Source organism: Odontomachus brunneus, unplaced genomic scaffold (genome assembly GCF_010583005.1).
Source record: "Odontomachus brunneus isolate Ranch 3 - 2012 unplaced genomic scaffold, Obru_v1 Obru_scaffold_311, whole genome shotgun sequence".
NCBI classification, from domain to species: domain Eukaryota; kingdom Metazoa; phylum Arthropoda; class Insecta; order Hymenoptera; family Formicidae; genus Odontomachus; species Odontomachus brunneus.
In genome coordinates, this window is record NW_022639761.1 from 21,547 (window position 1) to 28,758 (window position 7,212).

The following is a 7,212-nucleotide window of genomic DNA, read 5'->3' on the forward strand; positions in this document are numbered from 1 at the left end:
ACATATAAATATATATACATACATACATACACACACACACACACACACACACACACACACACACACACACACACACACACATATATATATATATATATATATATATATATATATATATGTGTGTGTGTGTGTGTGTGTGTGTGTGTGTGTGTGTGTGTGTGTGTGTGTATGTATGTATGTATATATATTTATATGTATGTATGTATGTATGTATGTATATGTGTATATATATATATATATATATATATATATATATATATATATATATATATATATATATAAGAATGTGACTAAAGCGCCGTTGAATTATATTATTTACAAATAAAAAAGTTTTCTATCTCACTGTAGAATTGTAAAACTTATTAAAGAATAAAAGTTAATTTTATTTATTGACAAATATTTCGACCTCGATTTCACACATAAATGCTGCAATTCTAAGTAAATATATTAGTAAATCGTAAAATCGTAAAGTCATAGCTTACATATTAATCGTTTACTCATAAATTCTTACGAGTTTTACAAGAACAGGTTACGAACTTTATGATTTTGTCTAGAAATGCAGTAAAAGGTTAGTGGCGGCTCGTAGCGGACATTTCGAAACTAATGAATCCAACTGTAAGGATCATTTAGTCAAGACGTAAACCAATTGAACTTAGTTAAGATTTTAACCATATTTAGTTAAGATTTGAACCATGTTTAACCGAGACACAAACCTTCTAGATCTTTAGGTCTCCCTATAATGTCACTAGATGGCGCCAGTCAAACCTTTGTTCTGCGAAACGCATTAATTTTACATGATAAAATCTAAAAAAAAGATATATATATATATATATATATATATATATATATATATATATATATTGAACAGAGTACACACATAGTGTTTTTAAATGATCACCTATCTAATATCTGATCGTGCGCTACTCTTTGACTTCAATGATCTGACGAGTGCTTTCGTCTAACGTGGTTAACACTCATTTGTGTCTCTCATATCGTTTTTTCGTAGATTTTAAGAACAAAACATAGCCACAAAATTAATATTAGCGACATGAACTGAATAAATTTATGTATGCTTGGTCAACAACGCGCGCAAATACTATATTATTTTAAAAAATAAGGTACAATAAAATGTCAAATAAACGTAAATTTGCTCCGTATATGTTGCAAATATTAACTTTACGTTTATTTCATTTTCGAAATACGTAGAAGTACAATATAAAGAATGCTAGCAAGCGTCAACGGTCATACCACGTTGAAAGCACCAGTTCTCGTCTGATCACTGAAGTTAAGCAACGTTGGGCGCGGTTAGTACTTAGATGGGTGACCGCTTGGGAACACCGCGTACTGTTGGCGTTATTATTTTCTTTTTTTAATAATTTCTCAAGAATCCTTTGCTACAGTTGTAAATTTATTTAGCACACACAGACAACAAAAATTTCACAGCTGCTTATTATTCAAGCAATTATTTAGATAGTTAAAAAATAATAGTGAGATGCGTCAATTCGTCTTTTCTTTTAAAAAATCTTGTCGGCATTTTACAGTTATTTTATTATTATTTACTTTACATGAGTAATGAAAATATTATAACTGTACGATATGTGTCCAACAAGTTTTCTGTAAATCAAAAAAATGTGCAAGTGTCAACGGTCATACCACATTGAAAGCACCAGTTCTCGTCTGATCACTGAAGTTAAGCAACATTGGGCACGGTTAGTACTTAGATGGTGCCGCTTGGGAACACCGTGTACTGTTGGCATATAATTTTTTTTTTATTTTTCAAATATCTTTTACTATTGTTATAAATTTTTAGCGCACACAGCTGAAAAGTTTTTATAGCTACATACTATATTGTTCCAATGACTATTTACATAGTTAAAAAGTAATAGTAGAAACATTAACTTCTTTTTTCTTTTAAAATATCTTGATAATATTTTAGAATCACCTTATTATTATTTGAGTTACATGAGCAATAAAAAGTTTGTAGCACGTGCAATGTGTTAAACAGTCTTTTGGCATATCGAGAAGTCTTACAAACGTCAACGGTCATACCACGTTGAAAGCACCAGTTCTCGTCTGATCACTGAAGTTAAGCAACATTGGGCACGGTTAGTACTTAGATGGGTGACCGCTTGGGAACACCGTGTACTGTTGGCATATATTTTTTTTTTATTTTTTGAATATCCTTTACTATTGTTATAAATTTTTAGCACACACAGCTAAAAAGTTTTTATAGCTACATACTATATTGTTCAAATGACTATTTAGATAGTTAAAAAGTAATAGTAGAAACATTAGCTTCTTTTTTCTTTTAAAATATCTTGATAGTATTTTAGAATCACCTTATTATTATTTGAGTTACATGAGCAATAAAAAGTTTGTAGCACGTGCTATGTGTTAAACAGTCTTTTGGCATATCGAGAAGTCTTACAAACGTCAACGGTCATACCACGTTGAAAGCACCAGTTCTCGTCTGATCACTGAAGTTAAGCAACATTGGGCACGGTTAGTACTTAGATGGGTGACCGCTTGGGAACACCGTGTACTGTTGGCATATATTTTTTTTTTATTTTTTGAATATCCTTTACTATTGTTATAAATTTTTAGCACACACAGCTAAAAAGTTTTTATAGCTACATACTATATTGTTCAAATGACTATTTAGATAGTTAAAAAGTAATAGTAGAAACATTAGCTTCTTTTTTCTTTTAAAATATCTTGATAGTATTTTAGAATCACCTTATTATTATTTGAGTTACATGAGCAATAAAAAGTTTGTAGCACGTGCTATGTGTTAAACAGTCTTTTGGCATATCGAGAAGTCTTACAAACGTCAACGGTCATACCACGTTGAAAGCACCAGTTCTCGTCTGATCACTGAAGTTAAGCAACATTGGGCACGGTTAGTACTTAGATGGGTGACCGCTTGGGAACACCGTGTACTGTTGGCATATATTTTTTTTTTATTTTTCGAATATCTTTTACTATTGTTACAAATTTATTTAGCGCACACAGCTAAAAAAATTTATGAACTATAGTTTAAATGACTATATAGATAGTTAAAAAAGTAATAATGAAAACATCAGCTTCTTTTCTCTTTTAAAATATCTTGATAATATTTTAGAATCATTATTATTATTATTTTATTATTATTTGAGTTACATGAGCAATAAAGAGTTTGTAGCACGTGTAATGTGTATTAAACAGTTTTTTGGTATATCGAGAAGTTTTACAAATGTCAACGGTCATATCACGTTGAAAGCATCGAATATGATAACGAGTAGATCGTTTGCATTAGTCAATAACGGAAAAAAATCAGAACATGAATATAAACTTTTAAACGGTCTACAACAAGGAACAATAAACTCACCAATACTATTCAGCATTTACACTTCTGATGTATTACACCTATATGGTCCGAATAATACCGACTGTACGTTACTGGCATTTGTAGACGATCTGATCGTATACTACGCTGATAAAAAACCGCTAGAAGTACAAAAGAAACTAGAAAAAGTATTAGAAAAAGTTTTTAACTATTACAACGCATGGAAATTAAAGGTAAACGCAAATAAATGTGAATATATACTCTTTAGACAATCAATGAGAATAGCTAGACAATCAGTACAGAAAGAATACAAACAATTCCAAATCACAAAAAATAATGAAATTATAACAAAGAAGAATATAGTTAGGTATAAATACTTAGGTATAAATATAGACGAGTGATGCCTCTTAAACGAACATATAGAGGTACATTTAAAAAAAGCTAAAATAGCAGTAACAGCGTGCGGAAAATTATTCTACAACAAGAATTTAAATATATTTTTTCTTTACTATTTTTACAGCAGAGTAAAAATAATCATATATCAACTACTAATAAGACCGATTATAACATACGCATGTGCTATATGGTACAACATAAGTGCTTCGCTAATGAAAAAACTAAGAATTTTCGAAAGAAAATGTCTAAGACTATGTTTAGGAAAATACAGATCAAAGGAATCTAACTATACAAAATACATAAAAAATTCAGAATTATGTAATATGGCTAACATACCAAGAATTGATAACTTTATAATTAAACTCACTAGAAATTATTACGCATCTCTCCCAATGATTCAAAATAGCTTAATTTTTCCAATAGATTTTCAGATCCCAGTTACATTGATAAAACAAGAGTATCAGGATACGTCCCTCCAGAAGCGTCCACTTTCTTAGATCAAAAAGGCTACATTCAGGACAAATATAAAATTCCGACCATATACCACATGCCAAGAAATAAATTAAATAAAAAAATATTGTATGAACCTGACATCGTATGCGCAGCAAATTTGAACCGATTAAGATATAACACAGCGATATCTCTAAGAGATTATAAGGATAACTATACGAAGAATAGCGACAAATTCTGGTGGTTAAAAATAGAAAATAAAAAATAAAACTAAATAGTAAAACTCAAGTATTAGATAAGTGTTCTTATATTAGTTAATAAATAAAGTAATATATATTATATTATATCGTACATCGTTCATCAGAATCATTCTAAATAGTTCATCGCATCAACACATTTTTCATTAGTATTCTAATCCTTAGTTTTAGTATTAATTTATAGTCTTCCGTAATTATAACAGTTATATAACCAGTGTTTTTTCTATCATACGTCGTTTAAGTTTTTCACTGGCTAGTCAAACTCATGTATACTCATAAACCTCTCCGGAGAATCACAATCGAGATAAGTTTAAGAATCGTCAAAATATGATAAATATTAGCTGCGAGTGCTCAACGAGCCGTCAGACTACTAAACCACTAGATATAAGGATTGAGTTGTTTTGTTTATTGGACTCATGATGTCTTATGGTAACTGTAACGACACAATAAACTATGTGAAATGAAATGAAAACGTTGAAAGCACCAGTTCTCGTCTGATCACTGAAGTTAAGCAACATTGGGCACGGTTAGTACTTAGATGGTGACCGCTTGGGAACACCGTGTACTGCTGGCATATATTTTTTTTTTTATTTGTCGAATATCCTTTACTATTGTTATAAATTTATTTAGCGCACACATCTAAAAAAAATTTATAGCTGCACACTACATTGTTCAAATGACTATTTAGATAGTTAAAAAAGTAATAGCAGAAACATCAGCTTCATTTCTTTTTTAAAATATCTTGATAGTATTTTAGAATCACATTATTATTAAACTTACATGAACAATAAAAAGTTTGTAGTAAACGTGTAATGTGTATTAAATAGTCTTTTAGTATATCGAGAAGTCTTACAAGTATCAACGGTCATACCACGTTGAAAGCACCCACAGTTAACAAATGCTCGTACGAGAGTTCAGACAACGTAGTAACGGCGACGAGGACATAACCTCACTCGTAAATATAAACACAAAACTATCTGACATCAGTAAGAATAAAACCAAACTAAATCAACCTATTTCTGTAGTCGGATGGCAAATAAGGAAAGTAATCAATACTTTGGATAATAATACACTGAAAAGACTTAATAACAAAATTAATAAGAGAAGTTTTCTAGCTCCAACGCCAGCTATAGACATGACTTGCAGTAAGAATAAGAAGGATACATAAACAAAAAAAGAAACGAGTAGAGATGACACACCAAAAAAGGAAACCGAATTACAAGCCCTGCAGGCAGAAAAGCTAAAATTGAAGAGAGATATACAAACCATGAGGATCGAACTCGAAGCTTTTTCTAAAGCAAATAGAACACAGCAAGAACATGCACAAGGACCAAGTCAGCAATTGCTTAATGAAATAATCAATGAAGACATGGATACAGAAATGTCAGTTACACAAGCAAACATCACATCAAGAAAGAGAAAAAACAAAGAATCACAAGACACAAGGGAACAAAATAAGATTAAAGTCAACAGAAAAGTGAAGGCAGACCGCAACATAGGGAACGTTGCCCAAGAAGCAGATCATAATCACATGCGCCCACTTCTTATAAATATCTTTGACCAAGAACCTAAAAAATTAACAAATTATATTATAGCAAATATTAAAGATGCGAATTTTCGTAACAAAAGGATTAACAACAATAAATTAGTGCTCTATGCCGACTCTAATGATACGTATAAGAAAATTTTAGAAACACTGAGTAAAGAAAACAAAAGTTTTTATTCTTACACAAGGAAAGAAGAAAAAGTTTAGACATGGTTACTGAAAGGAGTTAATCTCATCTTCAGTGAAGAAAAAATATTTGAGGAACTGATATAAAAAGTATCAGAAGAAGTGGAAATTACAAAAGTAAGCAGATTTAACACAAAAACATCGATTAAAGAAGGATATTCGTTACCAATCTAAATGATCCAGCTTGCAGCAGGAAGTAACCCAACCCATCTCAGAGACATTAAAATTGTTGCTCATTCCATAGTCACATGGGAAAAACTAGTCAAAAAAGAAATCATTCAATGCAAGAGATGCCAAAGGTTAGGCTACGCAGCGGTAAACTGTAATCTCCCTTATAGATGCGTTAAATGTAATGATAATCATATACCAGGGAAACGTGCAGTTAACAACACTGATAAAAGCAACACCTACTGCATAAATTGCAATTCACAGACATAGTATTAGGGATTTTCTTTCGAATATTCTTAATTTTTCCATTAGCGATGCATTTATATTATACCATATAACACATGCGTATGTTATAATCGGTCTTATTAGTAGTTGATATAAGATTATTTTTACTCTGCTGTTTAAATTCTTGTTGTAGAATAATTTTCTGCACGCTCTTACTGCTATTTTAACTTTTTTTAGTTGTATCTCTATATGTTCGTTTAAGAGGCATCTCTCGTCTATATTTATACCTAAGTATTTAACTATATTCTTCTTTGTTATAACTTCATTATTTTTTGTAGTTGTGATTTGGAATTGTTTGTACTCTTTCTATACTGATTGTCTAGCTATTCTCATTGATTGTCTAAAAAGTATACATTCACATTTATTTGTGTTTACCTTTAATTTCCATGCGTTGTAATAGTTAAAAACTTTTTTAATACTTTTTCTAGTTTCTTTTGTACTTCTAGCGGTTTTTTATCAGCGTAGTATACGATCAGATCGTCTACAAATGCCAGTAACGTACAGTCGGTATTATTCGGACCATATAGGTGTAATACATCAGAAGTGTAAATGCTGAATAGTATTGGTGAGTTTATTGTTCCTTGTTGTAGACCGTTTAA

The 7,212-nt window shown here is 30.7% G+C and overlaps 4 non-coding genes and 1 pseudogene across 4 annotated transcripts; all 5 read left to right on the plus strand.

Annotated features, from left to right (window-relative positions):
* Positions 1–1,234: 1,234 nt before the first annotated feature.
* On the plus strand, positions 1,235–1,353 carry LOC116853376. Its single transcript, XR_004379956.1, has one exon. It is a non-coding gene; the product is annotated as a 5S ribosomal RNA (ribosomal RNA).
* A 286-nt stretch (positions 1,354–1,639) lies between these two features.
* On the plus strand, positions 1,640–1,756 carry LOC116853381 (annotated as a pseudogene).
* A 279-nt stretch (positions 1,757–2,035) lies between these two features.
* Positions 2,036–2,154, plus strand: LOC116853378. The gene has a single exon (XR_004379958.1). It is a non-coding gene; the product is annotated as a 5S ribosomal RNA (ribosomal RNA).
* Positions 2,155–2,432: 278 nt separating this feature from the next.
* On the plus strand, positions 2,433–2,551 carry LOC116853379. The gene has a single exon (XR_004379959.1). It is a non-coding gene; the product is annotated as a 5S ribosomal RNA (ribosomal RNA).
* A 278-nt stretch (positions 2,552–2,829) lies between these two features.
* LOC116853380 lies at positions 2,830–2,948 on the plus strand. Its single transcript, XR_004379960.1, has one exon. It is a non-coding gene; the product is annotated as a 5S ribosomal RNA (ribosomal RNA).
* Positions 2,949–7,212: the final 4,264 nt, after the last annotated feature.